The 19353-nt window shown below is 40.7% G+C and overlaps 1 protein-coding gene across 3 annotated transcripts in view; it reads right to left on the reverse strand.

Annotated features, from left to right (window-relative positions):
- Positions 1-19353, reverse strand: part of LOC139367969 (cGMP-dependent protein kinase 1) — a 182253-nt gene that overhangs the window by 127190 nt on the left and 35710 nt on the right. The gene's annotated exons all lie outside the window — the stretch shown is intronic.

Genomic DNA, 19353 nt, shown 5'->3' on the forward strand with positions numbered 1-19353 from the left:
TGGCAAGAAGGCAGTCCAGCTTTCGGATCAGCTTTACCTATTTACATCCTTACATTAACATTAGAATAACTACACAATACTGACAAATGATCAGCCGCTAGAGAGATTATTATCACTTATGGCTGCAAATACTGAGGCGGCTTAGCCTATAAATCACAGAGTTCTCACATCAATGCTCACATGTTGTACACATTGTGTTATCCTACAATTGGCTAAATAACTTAATTGATTTAACATGAAAGTGATTTCTATATGTTTTATATTTCTTATAATGCAGTCATCTCGGTAAAAAAAATATATTGTTGCTTTGCTTGTTTGTAACATTGCAAACTTTGTATTTGTATTCAACTAATATGTTATTGGCGGTCACAGATAAACGTTTTGATTCTGTATTGAGGGCCAAAAGTCATCTTACGACGCACTCTAGCTGTTCTACGAGGGGTCTAAGACAGTCGTTAGATTACGAGCGCTTTCAAGTGTAACGTTAGTAACCATGGTTTTGGGAAACAGCTCGGAGATTTAATGATGCTCATTCGATGGTTCTAACAATGAACTTCATCTTAAGATGCTACTGGGAAACCGGGCCCTGGTCCGTTCCCTGAGCAGCAGGGAGGATTAGATGTAAACCTCTGCCATTCCTCCAGCAGGACAATCAAGACTTAGATGCCTTAAGATAAATATTTCCTTACCTCTTCCCTCTCTGTCTCTAGTTTTTACACCATCTTCTCCATTTTTCTTTTTATGTGAATTTCATAATCAGGGCTGCGTTGTGTTCCCTGAACATCATATGTTTGCCAAATAACTGGAGCATTTCCTTCCAAAAACACCTCTGGCCAGGGCAGAGAAAAAAAGACCAAACCCTGTTGATCTGGTTTTGACGGTACCTGCGGTGTGGTTCACCGACTACAGCTGTGTGGAATTCATCCAAATGGTGACAGCACCAACAGCCTCTCTTCCATCTAAGGCTTCTGGAAGGGGAATTCTTCGCCAGCACTGTTGGCAGCACCTTTATCAGCTGGAAAAAGAAATATGGACACATATCTCCTCCTTTCAAACTGTTCCGTAAATTCACCCTAAAAAACAAAATGTGAAAATGGACCGAAGGAATATGCCCGGGTTTTAAATCAAATCAAATTGTACAACAAGTGTAGACTTTACCGTTGATGGGTTCTGACTTATAAACTTGAAATATCCTTAAATCAAGTCACCAAGGAAGAGAGGGGAATGCAGAACATTTACATTCTGTCAGAACATGTTCTTGTTAGACATCAGGTATCCTATGGAAAGGAGAAGGGCCACAGTCTGGTACAAGTCAACAGGACAGCCACGAGTTGGGGAGGAGTAAGGAATTTGGGCCGAGGTCAGGTCAGATGAAGTGAGAAAGAACAGACTTCACCAAAGTCCTGTCGAGCAACAGAGATGTATCAGCTGTTCAGATGTTTAAGGAGGAGACTCAGCATAGGAGGAAGATTTAAATACCAGTGCTTGTGTGAATATGTCTTTGTCTGTTCAGATGTCTGACCCATTGGGTTAATACATTTGGTTTGAGCTTTTCCTAGTTGTCCGTTAGATTCTAAATAAACAGAGTAAAAACTAACACAGTGAAATGCTTACTTACGAGCCCTTTCCCAAAAATGCAGTTAATAAGTAAGGAAATTAACAAATAGATAATAAGAAAATAGTAACACAATAAAATAACAATAACAAGGATATATACAGACTATAGATACACATACATATATACAAGGAGTATCGGTACCACAAGGAGTACCGGTACCGAGTCTGTGTACTGGGGTACGAGGTAGTTGCGGTGATTGAGGTAATATGTACATGTAGGTTTGGTTAGGTGATGTATTGAAGTACTATGTACATGTAGGTAGAGGGTGAAAAGCAGAATGTCCAGGTAGCCGTTTAATTAACTGTTCAGCAGTCTTACGGCTTTGGGGTGGAAGCTGTTCAGAAGCCTTTTGGTCCCAGACTACTCGTTCCGGTACCGCTTGTCGTGCGGTAGCAGAGAGAACAGACTGGTACTTGGGTGGCTGGAGTCTGTGACTATTTTAGGGCCTTCCTCTGACACAGCCTGGTATAGAGGTCCTGGATTGCAGGGAACTCCGCCCCAGAGATGTACTTGGCCCCAGTTGCCATACCGAGTGGTGAAAGGTGTAAAAAAAATAATAGTCTTCACACAGAGCGAGTTATTTCGTTGTGTCCTCCCTCCTTCCTTCCTAACACATTTATCCCTCCCTCCTTCCTCCCAACACGTCTATTAGATATCCATCATCGCCTGACAGCTTTATCTGTGATGGAGTGACAGCAAAATAAGGGAGAAAAGGGAGGGAGAACACGGAGGACAATAGGATACAGCGTTTATCTCAGAGTAACGTTATCTCAGAGTCACGTTATCTCAAAGTCAAGTCCATGGAGCATGGTACCAGGGCATCATGATGCTCTGTATCAGTCATCATTGTATTTCCTGGCTGAAAAGCATGCAATTATTTTACTTCTCAGGGGAGGCTGTTTAATTGTTTAATATCCTGAAAGGCCCTGGCATTCATAAAATAAGAACAGACACAATCTGCCTCTACTAGATAATATCCAGACGGACCAGATTGGTCTTTTAATCAAACTGGTCTTCTGTCACTAAATCCTCCTAATAATACACCCTGATGAATTAATCACTGCTACACTAGAGGGGACAACTGGCATAATAACCTCATAGGTATAGAAATAAGTATTTACAATGGGTTCAATAGGTGTTAGTTGTACAGTATTTCTTTACAATGAGCTTGTTGAGATCTGTCTCCCTTATGGAAAAAACACATGATAACATGTGACAATGTGAAGCAACACGTGATAACATTAAACTACACGTGACAACATGTGAGCATGTGAGAACATGATCTCCAATGAAATGAATGTTCCTGTTCCTAGGCCGTCATTGAAAATAAGAATTTGTTCTTAACTGACTTGCCTAGTTAAATAAAGGTAAAATAAAATAATAAATAAATAAATAAAATGTGAAATAAATGTGACAACATGGGGAAGCGAAATTTCAACATGTGATAACGTGACCACGTGAGCCCAGTTGCTAAATTTTAATATAATTTTGAATATTTGGCATTAACTCAATTTAAACAGTCATGGTCCCCTGCAGGTTTTGTCTACTTCCGGTTGGTTCCAGGGACGTCCACAAGGATGTTTTTAGGATGTGGTCCCCTGGGGGTATTTGTCTAGTTGTGGTGAAAATACTATACATCTACTACTAGTTACTGTATTTTCATAACGACAGTAAGGTGTTAATGGACAGTATGCTGATTACTTCAGACTCACTTGGGATTTGAACTCATAACCTCTTGGGTCCCAGCTACCTAAAGTTCCTGCTGCACCACCAGGTTTGTGGACACAATGGAGATTGGTGAGAATACATTTCTGCACTTTGCCTAATGCTGCAGTAAAAATTAAATTAACATTAACAAACAACCTGAAGGTATTATTTTTTTAATAAAATGACAGTATGCTGCTGTATTCAGATTTCAATTACTGTAAAATCTTGTACTGTGACGACAAGTACTGGCAAGAACGCATTTCTACACTTTGCTAAAACCAAAATCAAGAAAATAATTGTCCAATTATCACCACCAACATCAAACTAGCAGTACTCAAGTACACTTGACGTAGAGTGCACATGAACTCTTTGGGGATTTGAACTTGCTACCTCTTGGTTTGGATCACTGTTTCTGCAGTGCCATCATGTTAATACTAATTGCTTTGAACATAGAGTATATTAACACACTCATAAAATAAGGGTATGGTTAGTGTACACTAAAGTGGTGTTTGCTTGGGGTACAACAAGTTCAAAGGTACACATATGAACTCACATGGCTCAGTTCGGTACCTTGTAGACATAAATGGGACATTTTTCTAACCAATATTTTCATTTAAAGTACAATCATCACTGCTCTTTGATTGGTGGGGACAATGTACTGGTGGTGTACATTAGCATATTTGGGCGGCGTGGAAACGTACATGTGTATTTGCTCCAACTGTCAGTGGAGGTCAGTTTAAGTGTTTGATGGTTATTCCTATGCAAATAAAGCACCCCATTTGACACTGTACGTTCAGAAAAGTACTTAAAATAATGTGTCAGTCATAAGCAGCACTGTGAAGTAGTGCTGGGAAACCGAGGCTTTCTGAAGGCTCTGGAGCGTTCACAAAATTGTGCTGAAAAACAGTTAATTAATTGGAGTTTCATTATCAGTTCACAATGCTCATTAGTGGCATCTACTGGTCAGCAATAAATAGCACTGTGTGATTATCAGATGTTTTTTTTCTTTACTGTTTTCATCAAAACTCTGGTGGGCGGAAGGTTGTTGGCTTTAGTAGCTTAGAATCAGTTGGAATACCACGTTCACATATTACATCATGCTTCCCTTTTTTGCCTTCAAGTTTACTATGGCATTATTTAGGATACTTAAGACAGAAGCTTATACTATACTAAATAAAACAAATTATTTGAACAGTGCAGAAAGTTTGGTTTCACATAAAAACAACTTTCAAAAAAGTGTCTTCAACAGGATCTGATCTCACATCCTCATGTCCCCGACTCTACCTACTAAGCTACTCATCAGCTGAAACTGCATGTACAAGATCCTAACTCAAGTGCCTTCGGTAAGTATTCAGACCCCTTGACTTTATCCTCATTTTGTTACATTACAGCCATATTCTAAAATGTAGTAAATATATTTTGTTCCTCATCAATCTACACACAATACCCCATAATGACAAAGCAGAAACAGGTTTTTATAATTTTTTGCTAATTTATAAAAAATAAAGGTTATAATAAAGATTTACATAAGTATTCAGACCCTTTACTAAGAAGTTTGTTGAAGCGCCTTTGGCAGCAATTACAGCATCGAGTCTTCTTGGTTATGAAGCTACAAGCTTGGCACACCATTCTTCTCTGCAGATCCTCTGAAGCTCTGTCAGGTTGGATGAGGAGTGTTGCTGTACAGCTATTTTCAGGTCTCTCTGGAGATTTTGATCAGGTTGAAGTCTGGGCTCATCACTCCTTTGTTGTCTTGGCTGTGGGCTTAGGGTCGTTGTCCTGTTGGAAGGTGAACCTTCACCCTAGTCGGAGTTCCTGAGTGCTCTGGAGCCAGTTTTCATCAAAGATCTCTCTCTGTACTTGCTCTGTTCATCTTTCCCTCAATCCTGACTCGTCTGACTCGTCAATCCTGACAGTCCCTGCTGCTGAAAAACACCCCCACAGCATGCTGCCACCACCATGCTTCACTGAGTGGATGATGCCAGGTTTCCTCCAGACGTGACGCTTGGCATTCAGGCCAAAGAGTTCAATCTTGGTTTAATCAGACCAGAGAATCTTGTTTCTTTTAGGTGTCTTTGGCAAACTCCAAGCAGGCTGTCATGTGCATTTTACTGAGGAGTGGATTCCGTCTAGCCACCCTACCATAAAGGCCTGATTGGTGGAGTGCTGCAGATATAGTTGTCCTTCTGGAAGGTTCTCCCATCTCCACACAGGAACTCTAGAGCTCTGTCAGAGTGACCAACTGGTTCTTGGTGATCTCCCTGATCAAGGCCCTTCTCCCCGAATTGCTCAGTTTGGCCGAGCGGTCATCTCTAGGAAGAGTCTTGGTGGTTCCAAACTTCTTCCTTTTAAGAACGATGGAGGCCACTGTGTTCTTGGGGACCTTCATTGCTGCAGAAATATTTTGGTAGAAGATCTGTGACTCAAAACAAGGCTGTCTCGGTGCTCTACGGACAATTCCTTCGACCTCATGGCTTGGTTTTTTACTCTGACATGCACTGTCAACTGTGGGACCTTATAGAGAAAGGTGTGTGCCTTTACAAATCATGTCCAATCATTTGAATTTACTACAGGTGCTCCAATCAAGTTGTAGAAACGTCTCATGATCAATGGAAACAGGATACACCGGAGCTCAATTTCGAGTCTCATAGCAAAGGGTCTGAATACTTATGTACAGTGGTTCTTCCTGTAAAAGTTGTGTCATACTGCAGCACTCCTTGCGGGCTGCTGCAGAATTCTATGGCACGTTGCTTAATTGTCAGTCACTGTTGCCATTAATGCCTGTTAGTCTTCAATATTGGCTGTACTACAGAATTTAAAACCTTTTTTGTAAGAACATAATAAATGGGATTGATTTGAACAAATGTAGCTTAATTAATTTGATTAATATAATGGTGTTTCTATTCTAAGAAAAACTAAACCCTCAGGCTTTCCGTTAGGAAAATATGGCGCAGTACAGTACTAAAAGTATAACATTTCCACACCATAATTGTAGTTTGACCAACACCAGAATGGAGAATCAGTGAAAATAAACATCTCTGATTTATCAAGACCAGTCCCCATGCTTGTCTCAGAGCAGCGCGAAACGGTGCTGAAATAGTTGACCACACGCGGGTAGACTATTGCTTCAAATCTTATTTATTCGAACTTCAATATGATTTTAAAATAAATAAGACCTAAACCACTTTTGACAGCACATTACTCAACCCTAGTGAGACTCATGTCACCTATGTTAGATGATGTGACTCTCCGCCAATAATTACATTTAGAGGATTGAAGGATTTTTTTCGTTTGGGCAAATCTGAGTAGTGAGGGGCTTCTATATCATTCTAAATTCTAAATTAATAAATAATAATAATCACTTTGTTTAAAAAGTCATGATGTTTTGTAGATTATTTCATTTTCAAATAACCGAAAGCGAGCGATTGTAATCTGAATAAAGGCCAAAATATTTTTTATGTAGTCCAAAATATTTATTTCTGTTTCTAGAGGGAGAAAAACCAAAAAGCCCACTGTGCCTATTATTTGGACCAGGACATCCTGGCCGGCCAAACCCTCCCCTATCCCAGACGACGCTGGGCCAATTGTGCGCCGCCCAATCACGGTCAGATGTGATAAAGCCTCGATTCAAACCAGGGACTGTAGTGACGCCTCTTGCACTGAGATGCATTGCTTTAGACCACTGCGTCACTCAGGAGCCATGACCAATATGACCAATATATACTGTCCTGCTAATAGCCCATCCACTGACGTTTGGTACAAATACAACACATTTTAGACCATGCCCCCAAATACAGCACATTGCCCCTACCTACATTTCAAAGTACAGTAATAATTGTGCCTAATGCTTCGTTCGTAACCAGTGGAAGTGGGAATTTATCATATACGGCTGATAAAAATTCACTTGAACGGCCTTCCAACTACTAATTACTAGTGGGAAACTCGTCTATTGGTGCTTTCAAGACAATTGGGAACTCGGGGGGGAAAAAAGGTCAAATCATAATTTTGTGCCATATGCACATCTGTTTAAATGCAATTGCAAGTGAGGCATGCCAAGTTCATTTGCAGGACAGGCCAAAAAGTATCCAAGTGCATTGCAATTGACAGTAAATAAATAGCAAAACACTAATACCGTATCCCATTACTTCACGTGACATTTTGCATGTGGAATCATGTGAAAACATGTGCCGACTCTTGTCCATGATCACTGATGGGATTCATACTGCACTGATAGCACAGTACTGCCATAACTCTACTGTAGGTTCAAGAACACGGAAAAGCATCAAGCAGAGTGAGCCATGAACAAACCTTGCAGCAGTCTCAGTGCTCCAGTCTGGTTGCACACGAAAAGCAGGCGCCTGAGGAGAGTCTGGAGATGCTTTCACACACAGGGGGAGAGATCGCTCAGAGCATCCCACAGCGCTGCACACAGCCCTGCATGAGAGGATCCCCAGAGACATGTCTACCTACTATACGTGGAGAGAGTTCATCTAGGAGCAACCATCGGATCAATGGTCCAGCCACTCATACTGTCAGTGTGCAGTCAGATATGCTGTACATCTCCCGCTCCTCACTCTCCCATTCGCCAACACTAGATTTCTAGACGATATAGACCAATCCCAGAGGATATACTGGTGGGTAGGTTATGGGGGGGGAAGACATTCTATTACCCCACAATGCAATGCATCTTGGAGGCTTTTACTATCAGGAAGGAATGGAGCCATGGAGGTTGGAAAAGGAAATGCCTCTGTGTTGAGATGTGTTAGTGTGCAGTGGTGGCTGAGCTGATAGCCTATGTATTTGGGAAAGTTAACTATGAGATGCCCCACTCCAATCTGATTGGGACATTAGTCAATGTGGGTGGTAAGGCTGTACTGTAGCAGCTTGTTCTAATGGTTTTATTCACCAAGCAAAGTCTCACATCTACCAAGCAGGAAACAGTCATGCACCATTTAATGTTCTCAGACACTTAAAAAAAGAATGAGATCCCAAATATAGGAAGTACGACAAGAACAAAAATACTAAGTAACGAAGATGAACCCTAAAATTGATCAGAATATGCAAACCTGCATGAGTTTGTCTGTATCCTCTTTGACATATTGTTGAGGTATTGTGTGAAACAGGAAGGGGAAAGTGGAAAATACACCACATAGTGAGATACGATCTGGATCTGCAGGCATGGAAATCGCATTCAGCCCTATTCAAATGACGAACTCTTCCACAACGACGACTTACACATAGTATACTCTTTCTATGACGTAGACTGACCCGGTGAATCCAGGTGAAAGCTGTGATCCCTCATTGATGTCACTTGTTAAATCCATTTCAATGAATGTAGATGAAGGGGAGGAGACAGGTTAAAGAAGGATTTTTTTAAAAGCCTTAGACAATTGAGACATGGATTGTGTATGTGTGCCATTCAGAGGGTGAATGGGCAAGACAAAACATTTCAGTGCCTTTGAACAGGGTATGGTAGTAGGTGTCAGGCGCACCGGTTTGTGTCAAGAGCTGCAACGGGGGTTTCACGCTCAAGTTTCCCGCTCAAGTTTCCCGTGTGTATCAAGAATAGTCCACCACCCTAAGGACATCTACTGTAGTCAACTTGAAACAATTGTGGGAAGCAATTGAGTCAACAATGGCCAGCATCCCTGTGGAACGCATTCGACACCTTGTAGAGTCCATGCCCAGATTAATTGAGGCTGTTACGGGGGATTGGGGTGCAACTCAATAATAGGACGATGTTCCTAATATTTGGTATACTCAGTGTCATGACGTGGCCCTTTTTGGTAAAGCTAGTGGCTTCCCCTCTCTATCACCTATACCCAGGTTCTGTTATCCCAGGTCGTAAATTCCTGGAGGAGACTCTCTCCCCCTGGCCATGCAGAAAGAGACACATAGAGAGAACATAGGATTTCACATGGCGAACGGATTTGATACAAAATGTCCACTTGTGAGAAGGGCCGTGGAAACTTAAGGGATGGGTATGACAAGTGTGTTTCATTTGGTGACCTCAGAGAGGACAGGAAACACACATGACTATATCTCTGAATATGTACATTTCTCAATTATGGGTTTGCATCTAATTCTTGTATAAAATTAATGAGTAAAGATGAAACTATTTGTGAAATGATGTAAGGTGATGTTATACCTTTAATGAAAGAGAATTGAATTCCCTTTAAAGTTTAACTAAGTCATTGGTCTGCCCCCGAGAGCACAGACATGATCTGGCATCATGGAACAGCCCTTTTCTACTGTTCCGAATAAAAAACCCTCCTGAGGAAATCCTCTTCAGACCACACATACCTGGATGGACACCGAGGGGTTGAGTTGAGACCACAAAAACCTCAGTATAAGCTAAGGTTGTAATGGTTGTTGAATTCCTAACCATACTACATGGAGCATTGGCTACATGGTGGGAAATGGTTAACCTCTTTGGGCTAGGGGGAAGTATTTTGACGTCCGGATGAAAAGCGTGCCTAAAGTAAACTGCCTGCTATTCAGGCCCAGAAGCTAGGATATGCATATAATTGGTATATTTGGATATAAAACACCCTAAAGTTTCTAGAACTGTTAAAATAATGTCTGTGAGTATAACAGAACTGATATGGCAGGCGAAACCCAGAGGACAAACAAAACATTCAGCCTACCACTGTTTCCAATGGCTGTCATGTTTATTATGAGGCGAAATCCTCCCAAGTTGCAGTTCCTAGGGCTTCCACTAGATGTCAACAGTCTTTAGAAAGAGTTTCAGAATTGTTTTTGGAAAAATTATTTAGAATTTGTAGTTTTTCTAAGTGGCTCCCATTTTGGCTGTAGTGTTTTCATGTGCATGGATGAGAGTGCGTTCTTTGTTGTTTATCCTCTCTAGGGTAGGTGGGACGCCAACATCCGGTGAAATTGCAGAGCGCGAAATTCAAAAATACTAAATTCAAATATTTAACATTGTTGAAAACATTTCTGAATGGTACTCTGAAGTATCCATTCTAACCACGGAAAACTTCAGGGAAGCAGAGAGAGAGAGACGCTCGGCTGAACTTTCCAACAGAGAGACGGACGATTCCAACACAGATCACGACACACTGTGCGTAAACATATATTGATTGCAATTATTCCCGAATGAGTAAGCGATCTTTGTCCACCAAGCTGTCATTTCGGTTTAGCCCACTAGGGAACCTCCAATATTATTTCCTTGTAACCATATCTACTGTGTTGTTTGTCTATGCATTTCTGTGATTATTTAGTTAGCTAGTAAATAAATGATTAAGACAATTGGTGTATGGATGATTCATAGTAAAGGCTGGGTTCGTGCAGATAACCAACAGTTTACGACGTTTGGAATGAGACTAACGTGAGGTGAAGAATAATTCATTAATTGGAAGGCTAATTGATCAGAAATTAAAATATCTGAAGAGTTATATTAGGAAAATTAGAACTTTGTAATCTGAAGATTTTCCTTGGTGCCCCGACTTCCTAGTTAATTACATTTACATGATTAGTTTAATCACGTAATAATAATTACAGAGAATTGATTTGATAAAATAACATTCTTCACTTTAATGATGCCAAAGACACGACATCAGTGTAGTTCAAAAGAAACAGCTACTGTATAGCCGACGTCCAACAACCCTGCTGAACGGGGTCAGTCTCCTGCCTGCAGCTCAGTGACTGCCAGGTGTCATGATACACATTGGCAGCACTACACACCAGATGTACTGTCAGACCTCTGCCAGCCGGTGCCATTCTCACGTGTCACCATGCCAGGCCCTGGCAGTCATGTCAACGGTGTGTCCACTGTCTTATTTAATTCAGTTCAATAAACTTTACATTACTATGCAATTATAAGCCAGCTTCCATGTGCCCTCTAACCTCTGTTTATACCAATCAGCTCAGCGTAAGATCTTTAATCAACCATGGGTCACACTTTATTTAGAAAGTTTGATCATCTGTAGATCATCTATATGGGAATATCTGTTGATAGCAACCGCTTGCTAAGGTCAGGGTTTAGAATAAGGGTTTAGGTTAAGTAGGGTAAGGATTAAGGTTAGGGCTAGGGTTAAGGTTAAGATTAGGGTTAAGTTTATGGTAAGGGTTAAAGTTAGGGCTAGGGTTAAGGTTAAGTTTAGGGTTAGGTTTAAGGTTAAGTTTAGGGTTAGGTTTAAGGTTAAGATTAGGGTTAAGTTTATGGTAAGGGTTAAAGTTAGGGCTAGGGTTAAGGTTAAGTTTAGGGTTAGGTTTAAGGTTAAGTTTAGGGTTAGGTTTAAGGTTAAGATTAGGGTTAAGTTTATGGTAAGGGTTAAAGTTAGGGCTAGGGTTAAGGTTAAGTTTAGGGTTAGGTTTAAGGTTAAGTTTAGCGTTAGGTTTAAGGTTAAGATTAGGGTTAAGTTTATGGTAAGGGTTAAAGTTAGGGCTAGGGTTAAGGTTAAGTTTAGGGTTAGGTTTAAGGTTAAGTTTAGGGTTAGGTTTAAGGTTAAGATTAGGGTTAAGTTTATGGTAAGGGTTAAAGTTAGGGCTAGGGTTAAGGTTAAGTTTAGTGTTCGGTTTAAGGTTAAGATTAGGGTTAAGGTTAAGGTTAGGACTAGGGTTAAGGTTAAGTTTAGGGTCAAAGTTAGGCATTGGGTTAGGGCTAAGGTTAAATTTAGGGTTAGGATTAAGGTTAAGATTAGAGTTTAGTTTAGTTTAGGGTAAGGGTTAGGGTTAAGTTTAGGGTTATGGTTAAGTTTAGGATAAGGGTTAAAGTTAGGGCTAGGGTTAAGGTTAAGTTTAGTGTTCAGTTTAAGGTTAAGATTAGGGTTAAGTTTAAGGTTAGGACTAGGGTTAGGGTTAAGTTTGGGGTCAAGGTTAGGTATTAGGTTAGAGCAAAGGTTAAGTTTAGGGTTAGGGTTAAGTTTACGGAAAGGGTTAAGGTTAAGTTTAGGGAAAGGGTTGGGGTTACGGTTGGTGGATGGTTAGTTGAACTGTTGTTACCTGCATGAAAATAGTAAACAAAAAGCTGTTTGAAAGGGGGTCATATAAAATTGCCTTGTATTTTTGTTTTACAGGTCATATACCACATATTTTGTCTGAAATGTGTATTTTTGAACATCAACAGAACAGCTAGAAACCATCTACTTATCAAAATAAAGTGTTACCCAACCATGTAATAACCACTATGGCACTATGCTCATGTCTGATACCTAACCTTTGACCTTTCAACAGTTTTATTCTACTATCGGCTGATTAACTTGCTGTATGGGGTTGTAAATACATCGTATTGATTGATTTGCGGCATCCACCATGCTTTCTTTCATCTGTTGAATCAATCCACATAATAGACTGTTGGTGTTGAAAAACCAACAAATCAACCGGAGAACGATCATGTTGTTGAGGCGAGACACAGAGCGATGGTGTATCGGGATAATATCACCTGCATTAAGTCCTATGTGAATAATGCCACCAGAATTGCTTAGTCAGTCACTGCTGCTGCCTCAAACTCTCACTCTCTATCGTTTTTCTCTGGTCATTTCAACACTGATTCCAATGTCCCTGATTTCCATTGCAAGACCTTCATAGATATTGGCAGTGAAATGTAATCTGCATATTCACTGCCATTGGTGCAATATCTGCCAATAATCTGCCAATGGCGTAAGTGTATGGGCTTGTAATTAATACATTTCATTACAGCATAATTCCCTTAACAGAAAAGAAGATAGTTATAGTGTTCTTTCTTCTTCAGAAAATAAAATACACAACCTGGGAGGAATTTGGCAGCCTACAACTCTGTTTTGTGATGTAGACTTTTTAGCTTATAGTCCTCATGGCAACGTTTACAGTATATGCCAGATGTTCAAATGTCAAACATCTGAAATGTCGCATTCATCTCTCATTGTGAATGAGCCAAGTCAATAGTAAATTATCTTTGATGATAATTGATTATATTCAAGCACAAATAAGCACCGGCAGGGAGGCGGAGAGTTAAGGCTTTGTGATGCCATAGAGTTCAATTCTGGACAATTGGGTGTTTGCACACAGAAGCTAGAATGAAATAAATTTACTGAGCTCCCTCTCTGCAGCCAATAGGCTATTAAATTCATTCTCGAAGCCTCTGTCATGACGTTGGCCTGGGGGGTAGGTTTATGACAGTCATAAATACCCCCCCCCCCCTTTTTCCTCTCTCTACCCTACTGAGGTTACATTTGCAAAACCCTTGGTTAACATAGAGATTCTGGGAACATCAGAAGGTGGGGGGGAAATAAACTATATTCTGGTAATCCGACCAATGGAACATATGCGGTGGTACTTAATGAATATGATGTCAGTTCGGAAGATCTTGTACGTCTACAAACAGGACATTATCTCTACATGGGTAGGGTACTTGGGCTAACGTATAAGTCTTGACCCTCTCTGCCTTTTGCTTGTTAATTTGCCAACCATTCAAAAGGATACAGTGTAGTAGATTAACCAATGCCAAATTACTGGCTTGAAGGAAACAGGGGCTAGAAAAAAGACACGTACAGGATCTTCCTGACCAGGGTCGGGTAGGTTACTTTCTATAAACGTAATCCGTTACAGTAATTAGCTACCTTTCCAACATTGTAAAAGACAAAAAGGATCCATCAAAAGCATTTGGTGAGTCATCACAGTGGTCTCTGACTTTTGGCCAGATTCGCTCAGGTGGAACAAACTTTAAACTTGCACCTTTTGTGCTGATTTGAATGTCATTGAGAAAACAGAAGTTTCAAGTTTTTTCCCTCCTCGTAAACATCCTTTCTGAATTTAAAAGTAATACAAGAAGTAATCTAGTTTTTCAAAAGTATCTGTAATCCGATTACAATATTTTTGCTGGTAACGTAACTATTTACTGGTAAAAAAAAATACAAAATGGGGGGGGGTTAATCAGATTACATTTAATCTGTTACTTCCCAACCCTCCTCCTAACATACAGTAGCTCTCTCTTTCTCTCTCAATGGGCTCTTTGTAAGCATGTCTCAGTCACAGCCAGCAACATGTTAAATGTATCAACAACTGAATAGTAACAGCTGCAAATACTGTACATTTAACTCAGCATTCATTTTACATATGGTGCCTAGAAGGAGAAAAGCAGAATTGAGGACAGACGTGCGGTCATTACTTATCTACTGATGACTGTAGCCTCAGTCTCAACATACAACATGGCGTTTAGTCATTAAACACCTGCCAGAGGAAAGTAGATGACAAAAATATACAAATGAAAAACAAATCATATCCTGCAGGCTAGGATCATTATCTGTAATTACTCATTTATCTAACTGTATGCCAATTGATGAACTTCTTTGGCGTATGTCAAACATACTTGAATATCTAATATGACAACGCTGTAAAAATAAAGACTTACAATTCTAGGCAACCAGTTACAATAGTTTGATCAACAAAATGGTTGAACAAACTCCCAATCCTAGAACACCTGGTTTGTCACGTTCTGACCTTTATTTCCTTTGTTTTGTCTTTATTTAGTATGGTCAGGGCGTGAGTTGGGGTGGGCAGTCTATGTTTGTTTTTCTATGTTTGGTTTCTGTTTCGGCCTGGTATGGTTCTCAATCAGAGGTAGGTGTCGTTAGTTTTCTCTGATTGAGAAACATACTTAGGTAGCCTGGGTTTCACTGTTGGTTTGTGGGTGTTTGTTTCCGTGTCAGTGTTTGTTGCCATACGGTACTGTTTCGGTTTCGTTTCTTCACGTTTCTTTTGTTATTTTTGTATTCAGTGTTCAGTGCTTTCTTTGACTAAAGTTATGGACACTTACCACGCTGCATCTTGGTCCGATCCTTACTCCTCTTCAGACGAAGAGGAGATCTGCCGTTACATGGTTACTTTATAATTGATTGTATGTTTAATATCTATTTTTACAGTAAATGTATGATTTCTCAATTATATTCTGAGTTGAAAGTACACAGTAAAGTTGAACTCAACTCCTAAGGAATCAAATGTGACACTATTTTGGGATTTTATGGGCCCAAACCCCATGTTCTGTTAGTACTACTCTGGTCATGGAGTTGATATTGGCACTAAATGGAGTAAATATCCAACTTAAGAGACTTGCTTGAATTTAACTCCAATTGCCAACTTGCATTTAGAATACTTGTCAGAATAGGAAAGAAAATACAGTACATGAAGACTACAGACCAAGTAAACTTGAACAACCATCTCACTAATGGCTGCTATAAATTCAACCACTTACAGATTGGATTAGAAAAATGTACACAGATATTGAAAGAAACAATTTTTTTTATCAACCTGCAACAGAGCATTCTGGGAAATATTGACAATGAGGCCCCTTCCACATCTGTGGATCGCTCCATAGATTTTAACTCCCTGTCTCTGGTTACTCTCAATGGAATTAAAAGTACTCTGTCCTAATCAATTCCATTTATCACCACTAACTCCAAGGAGCGTATCATTCTCTTCAGGGTTCAGATAACTCCCAGTAGAGTCAATTTAACCCTCAAAAAACACTGTGATTTCAACTATCCTTGATTTACTGTGTAAGAGAAAACAAATCTGCTACATCTGTTATTGAAAGTGTTGATATCAATGCAGCTCTTTTTAGTCACACAAATTGGAACAGCGTGTGTTAATTGCGAAGCCAGTGCCAGCACAATAGTATAATGGAGATAAATATATGATAAAGTGGTGCAGATGATCATTAGAGAGCTCCTACACGAGGAAAAAGTTGGATGTGGCAGAAGAATTACACTAAAAGCTTTTTTATCTACTTCTCAGTCTGCTGTGGGATGTCAAGGCAAAATATTTAATGCTACTGAAGACTATTTAGATTCTTTAATCTCTTTATTTCTGTCACGATCGTCTAAATAACATTCGGACCAAGGCGCAGCGTGGTATGGGTTCCACATCTTTTTATTTGTGAAATGCACAAAACAATAAAAAACGATACGTGAAGCTATGGAGTGCTCACAGGCAACTACACATAAACAAGATCCTACAAAAAAAACAGTGGGAAAATGGCTGCCTAAATATGATTCCCAATCAGAGACAATGCTAAACAGCTGCCTCTGATTGGGAACCATACCAGGCCAACATAGAAATAAAACAACCTAGATTACCCACACTAGTCACACCCCGACCTAACCAAAATAGAGAACAAAAAGGCTCTCTATGGTCAGGGTGTGACAGTACCACCCCAAAAGGTGCGGTCCGGGTGGGCACCTAGCGTCGGTGGCGGCTCTGGTGCGGGACGAAGAACCCACTCATCCTGCGGATCCAGCATCGGTGGCGGCTCTGGTGCGGGACTTTGCCCCCGCCCAGACCACGGGTCCGGCCTTGGAGCCGGGTAGTACCCCGTGCCCGGACTGGGCACCGGCGCTGAGGAAGGCTCCGGCCATGGAGCTGAGTTGGCCGCCGTGCCTGGTCTGGGCACAGAGGAAGGCTCCGGCCTTTGAGCGGGACTGGACGCCGTGCCTGGACTGGACATCGGCGTGGAGGAAGGCTCCTGCCATGGAGCGGGACTGGAAGCCGTGCCTGGACCGGGCACCGGTACAGAGGAAGAAACACACTTCAGGGCAAGTGCGAGGAGGAGACACAGGACATACCTGACTGGGGAGGTGCACTGGAGGCCAGAGACGTGGAGCCGGCACCAGGTTTCTGCGGTGCCGCACACTCCTAGCCAACTCCATTCTCCGGTATCTCTCCTCACACTGTTCCAACGAATCCCAGGCGGGCTCTGGTACTATCCTTGGGTCGACCGACCACCTTTCCATCTCCTCCCAGGTGGTCCCTGATTCCCTTCTCGGCTCCGCCGACCACCCCGTGTGCCAACCCTTAAAAAAAAATTGGGAGTGACATTTGGGCTTCCGTTGTGGTCGCGAACCCTGGCGTCGGCGCTGTCCTCTCTTCTCTCCTTGCGTCTGCCGCCAAGGAAGGCGATCCTGTCCAGCCAGGATTTCCTCCCAAGTCCAGGATCCCTTCCCATCCAAGATCTCCTCCCAAGTCCAGGATACCTTCTCCTCCTGGGCACGCTGCTTGGTCCTGGTGGGGTGGGATCTTCTGTCACGATCGTCAAAATAACATTCGGACCAAGGCGCAGCGTGGTATGGGTTCCACATCTTTTTATTCGTGAAACGCACAAAACAATAAAAAACGATACGTGAAGCTATGGAGTGCTCACAGGCAACTACACATAAACAAGATCGCACAAAAAAACAGTGGGAAAATGGCTGCCTAAATATGATCCCCAATCAGAGACAATGCTAAAAAGCTGCCTCTGATTGGGAACCATACCAGGCCAACATAGAAATAAAACAACCTAGATTACCCACACTAGTCACACCCCGACCTAACCAAAATAGAGAATAAAAGTCTCTCTATGGTCAGGGTGTGTTTGCAGATTAATTACACACGATTAAGACTGAAAAACAAATATTATCTTGAACTTGGCTAAATGAGAAATGGACGATGCAAAGCAAATTTGTTGATGAATGCCTACCATTATCTTTCCAGACACTATACTTTCTCTCTCTCTGTTCTTCCAGGCATGCTACTGTTTAAATACTGTCCTCCAATGTGGTTTTCTACCCGAAGGTGAAAGTTTAAGATACTTAACGTGGACCTCAATACATGACCTGGGTTTCAGAAGTCTAAGTGGACAGTGTTTTGAAATATTGCATTGTGGGAAATCATAGGTGGCTAATTTTAGCTAGTTTTATCTTGTTCTTGATACTATGTCTTGTTGAGGTGTTTTGACTGATTTCCTGTCAGTGCTATGGCTAAATCTGTTTTCACTTGGTCATTATGGGGTATTGTGTGTAGATTGATGAGGATTTTTTATTTATTTAATACATTTTAGAATAAGGCTGTAACATAACAAAATGTGGAAAAAGTCAAGGGGTCTGACTACTTTCTGAATGCACTGTATACGTACGTACAAGATCTTCGTAACAAACAGTACTGTAGCTCTCTCTCTCTCACAATGGGCTCTTTGTAAGCATGTCTCAGTCACAGCCAGCAACATGTTAAGTGTATCAACAACTGAATAGTAACAGCTGCAAATACTGTACATTTAATTCAGCATTCATTTACATATGGTGCCTAGAAGGAGAAAAGCAGAATTGAAGACAGACGTGAGGTCATTACTTATCTACTGATAACTGATGACTGTAGCCTCAGTTTCAACATACAACATGGCGTTCAGTCATTTAACACCTGCCAGAGAAAAGTAGATTACAAAAAATATATAATTAAAAACACAAATCATATCCTGCAGGCTAGGATCATTATCTGTAATTACTCATTTATGTAACTGTATGACTACTGATTAACTCCTTTTGTATCTGTCAAACAGACTTGTAAATCTTATATAACACTGCTGTAAAAAAAACGACATACAATTGTACGTTGAATTTAAATTTGTAAGGCAACCAGCTGCAATAGGATTGTGAGTATGTTCAACAAAATATTCACGCAAACTTTTTGTTGCGAGTTTGCTCAACAACATTTTTGTTACTCAAGCTTACAATCCTATTGTATGTTGAATCAACATCTTTATTTTTACAGTGAATAAATTATACTCCCATCATATTCTGAGTTGAGAGTACACATTCATTCTCTTGAGGTTTAAGATAACTCCCAGTAGTCAATTTAACCCCCCCAAAATGTTAACACTGTGATTTCAACTATCCTTGATTAACTGTGTAAGAGAAAACAAATCTGCTTTATCTGTTATTGTTGATAGCGATTCAGCTCTTTGGGTCAGACAAATTGGAACAGCGTGTGTTAATTGCGAAGCCAGTGCCAGCACAATAGTATAATGGAGATAAATATATGATAAAGTGGTGCAGATGATCATTAGAGAGCTCCTACACGAGGAAAAAGTTGGATGTGGCAGAAGAATTACACTAAAAGCTTTTTTATCTACTTCTCAGTCTGCTGTGGGATGTCAAGGCAAAATATTTAATGCTACTGAAGTATTTAGTGACTGACTATTTAGATTCTTTAATCTCTTTATTTCAGCAGAAGTGTTTGCAGATTAATTACACACGATTAAGACTGAAAAACAAATATTG

Source organism: Oncorhynchus clarkii, chromosome 16, assembly GCF_045791955.1.
Source record: "Oncorhynchus clarkii lewisi isolate Uvic-CL-2024 chromosome 16, UVic_Ocla_1.0, whole genome shotgun sequence".
Lineage (NCBI taxonomy): Eukaryota > Metazoa > Chordata > Actinopteri > Salmoniformes > Salmonidae > Oncorhynchus > Oncorhynchus clarkii.